Genomic DNA, 4,430 nt, shown 5'->3' on the forward strand with positions numbered 1-4,430 from the left:
CCACAGAAAATAGAACGTCTTTTAATTCAGTTGCCAGTCGATTAGTCGCTTTCGATCAACAAGCGTTTAAGTTGAATTCCCGTTTACACGGTCGATTAAGTTGAAAGTGACGTCAATTCAACTGAATCGAACGCAAATCAACTAAGTGTAAACGCCCCATTAGCATTATTTTTCTGGGGGACAGTCACTAATCCTTACTATTTTTTTAATTTGTTTTTTTTCCTATTCTCCCATGGCCACATTTTTCCCATCTTTGTTTCCTATGTGCTTATTCTTCTCCAGTGAAGCTTAGCTGAGGAACCTTGCCATGCTCCAGTTTCTTATGACGCAAAGTGTGTTAGCATTTTCTTTCAGCAGTGTGTGCAGCAGTATTGGCTAGGCATTGAGGTGTGTTGGTATTCACCAACACATCCCAACGCCTTCTAATATTGCTGTACATAATATGCGTCCTGAAAAACCTGGAAATAAAAGTGTGTCGTGGAAACGCTTTGGAAAAGGTACGGAAAGCAGACAAATAGTGAAAATCCTGGAAATGTCCTGGAAATTATTTATGAACTGGAAATGTCCTAAAAATTTATGTTATATAACATTCGTTAGAAGTGTATATATAATTTGCAGAGTTATGATGAATGAAATGCTGTTAACGTTATTTATTTCAGAGGAAAATACTTTGATCAAATGATTCAGTGTTTAATTAGATTCAAGTTTTTTATTACAGAGAAGTTATAAATCTTCTTTTTCCATTAGAAAGATATGAAGTAATGAAAAATAATGCCAAAATAAAGTTCATCTGTAAATAAAAGAACTAGAAGGATAGTAGGAAGGTAGAGAAATAGTTAATATTTTTGCACGCATTAATTAAATTTACGTATTCAAAATTATATGAATAACGGCATGTTAAAAGGGTTAAATGTCATGATAATTTTATAAATAAGAGTTAACTATTTCTTTTTCTTCTGAGTTAGTGCGAATATGTTCTGAATTCTAAAGATATTGGAGCTCCATTTTTTTAATTTTTTTTTTTTTTTTTACTATTTTGAATAACGAATAGTTGTCCATTGGGGTGAAGGGTGGCCTTTTCTTACAATACATTTATATATTTTTTTCTGTTCTTCAGAGCATAATATTTATTTATTTATTTATTTATTTATTGAACAAATTCCCAGATACAGCATAACTTTGCCATTTTACACAGGGACATGCTAACAAAAGAAAAAAACAACAACAACATAGAAAAAAAGAGTGTAAGAGTAAAACTATTCCGTCAAAGCTCGTTTAATTGCTCTTTCAAACACTGGGTAGCTCGAAAAAATGTCTACATCAGTTGTTACTTGATTATAACAGTTTGGTATTCTATAAAAAAGAGACCTCTGTATAACAGCCAACCTAGGACGGGCAAGATGGAATAGGTGGGTATTCCGGGTGATGCGGGAAGGGACACGTAAGGATAGTTCCTGAAGTAATATTTCCGATCTTAAGCTTCCATTAACTATTTTATGTAGATATTTCAGGTCAGAGATAATTCTGCGTATTTCAGGAGTCTGAATATTAAGATGTCGCAAGAGCTCCTTCTTAGATAATATTCGAAGTGCAGGAACACGAAAACGGACTATAGCGATGAAGAAATTGAGAACAGAATCAAGTCGGGAGAGATGTGTAGGTGCTGCCATGGCCCATATGGGAGAGCAGTATTCGATCTTGGGCGCTATTAGTCTTATAAAAAGTTGCTAATGAAGAAACAGTGCGTAGTTCGGTGAAACGATAAAGAAGTCCCAACATGCGCATTGAATTCTTTAGTATTGAGGAGATGTGGTCAGAGAAGGTGAGTTTTGAATCAAAGATGACACCAAGATCGTTATGACTAGCAGAATGTGTGATAGGGGAATCGTTGATATGGTATGTGGAGGGAACAGGAGACTTTTTCAAAGTAATAGTAATACTGTCACATTTCTTACTGTTGAGTTTTAAGTGCCACATTTCACACCAACCTGTAAGGTAATTTATGTCTTCCTGTAGAGCAATTGTGTCATGGAGACACGATATTTCTCTGTATAACTTACAATCGTCAGCAAAAAGCAGAAGGCCACTAGGCTGAGCAGATAAGTGCGTGTAGAGATCATCCATATACAGGACAAACAGCAGAGGCCCAAGCACACTCCCCTGAGGCACCCCTGAGATCACGGGTTGGGGGTTAGAAGTCGCCCCTGAAAGAACAACTCTCTGTTTACGGTCCTTCAAGTAGCTTGTTATTAGAGAGAGAAATTTGCCATGTACATTAAATCTACTGGAGAGTTTATGAAGAAGATGAATGTGACTGACAGAATCAAAGGCCTTCGAGAGATCAAAGTAGATAACATCTAATTGAGTATTGTTATTCATACATTTGATTGCACAGGAAAGAAGAGTACTTAAGTTTGAGAGACTTGAGCTTTTCGGTAGAAAGCCGTGCTGAGAACTATGGATGTAAGGTGAGATGAATTTAAGTAGCCTGTCTTTGATTATTTTTTCGCAGATAATTGATATTACAGAAAGAAGAGATATTGGCCTATAGGAGGATACATGATCTTTAAGTCCTGATTTATATATTGGGGTCACGTGAGCTAGTTTCCAACTGGTGGGATAATACCCTTCCTTGAAGCATCTATTGAATAAGATAGATAAAGGAACCGCAATAACTGAAGCAGTTTTGTTGAGAAAGAGAGGACTAATTTTATCAGGTCCAAGTGATCTATGTGGAGATAACGATAGCAAGAGAGCCAGAACTTCGCCCGGGGTGGTAGAGAGAATGGATAAGGTGTCCGAACAGATGGGGTGGAGAGGGGGGAGATGGGTTGTAGAGGGAAGGGAAGTAAATGTTTTGCAGAAGTAGTTATTGAAGAGGTCGGGTCTTTGATCATCACTCGCTTCAGTATTTTCATCTTGAACTGTTGCCGGTATGCCCGGAGATTTTGTTCTAGATTTACAGACCAAAAGACTTTAGGGTTACTAACAGTAAAATCACCAATTGAGTCCATGTATTCAAAATATTTACGCCGCTGTACCTTCTTGGCAAGAATTCTAATTCTAGCAAAGTTTTTGTATGTGTAGTCACTCGGATGTGATTTCCTTAGATATTCCACTGTATAAACCAAACTGTCCTATAATTTTTCAATGTTCTGCTGGGAGGCCTGTTATTGTGACAATGTTGGTTCGCGAGTTGATATGGTAACCTACATGTTGGTTTTCACAAGGTATATTCGCGAAGTGTCCTCTCGGGATTCGTGTAAAATTCATTCATCATTCAAAGTTCTCCACTGTCTAATGTGTATTATACTAAATTTAGCTGACCATACAGGTAATTTGCATAGACCCTATTTATAGGCCTTCATATATCCGGAATTCAATCATACACTACTATAATGTTCTGACACAAAATTGCTTTTAGTTTCTTTAGATATCACTGGACATGAATGTGGGCATATGCAAAACAAATTGGATCAACTACTGTTTCTGACACATTACTCACCCCGGCCGCCATTTTGGATCTGCAATATTATATTTAACTTTCGGTTTTTCAAATAGAAATAGGTGCAAGTGATACATCAAATTCATTTACAATTTTCTTGGAAATTCACTAGTGTAGTGTATTTTACCGTAGCTTATACTATTTGAAAGGTATTACATGTTGAATCCCAGACACTTCTCGAAAATAGACATTGCAGGTAAATGTCAGTTACGATTACGTTTTTGATGTTGACAAATCAAAATAATTTCTAATTGGAAAACTTCTTACAACATAGGTGTCATAATCTTATTACATTTCTGTGAGTGATTGTTATTACTTCCATGTTATACTATAATAAGGAAGAATTGTATTACGGTCAAAATGCCTAATGTAAATCCAGATACGACCAAATTTGGGTGAAGACCTACCATTTCCGTGTTGTCTGCATGTGTATATGTTCACAGAAGTTTTCATCAACGATAATTTACGTAAAAGATTGCATATACACACGGGGCCCTGCACAACTTTAATTTGGTTCAATATTCGTGAAGTGCCTGACACTAAAAGGTACAAGCTACGGTAAAAATCACTATACCAATGAATTTCCGAGAAAAGTTCACATTAGTTTGATGTATCATTTGCACCTATTACCATTTGAAAAACCGGAAGTTGAATGCAAGATGGCGGCTAAGGTGGGTAACGTATATCAGAGAAGCAGTATTTAATTCAATTTGTTTTGGATATGGCCATATTCATGCTCAGTGACATCTAAAGAAACTAATGTCCGAGTGTTATAATAGTGTATGATTGAATTCCGGATTTAAGAACGCTCATAAATATTCAAATTACCGGTATGGGCCACATAAATTAGTACAATACACATTGGGCCACGGGGAAATTTGTATTTGGATTAATTTTACACGAATCCCGAGGGACACTTCGGGAA

The sequence above is a fragment of the Thermobia domestica genome, chromosome 1 (genome assembly GCF_964235325.1).
Source record: "Thermobia domestica chromosome 1, izTheDome1.hap1.1, whole genome shotgun sequence".
Classification (NCBI taxonomy): Eukaryota; Metazoa; Arthropoda; class Insecta; order Zygentoma; family Lepismatidae; genus Thermobia; species Thermobia domestica.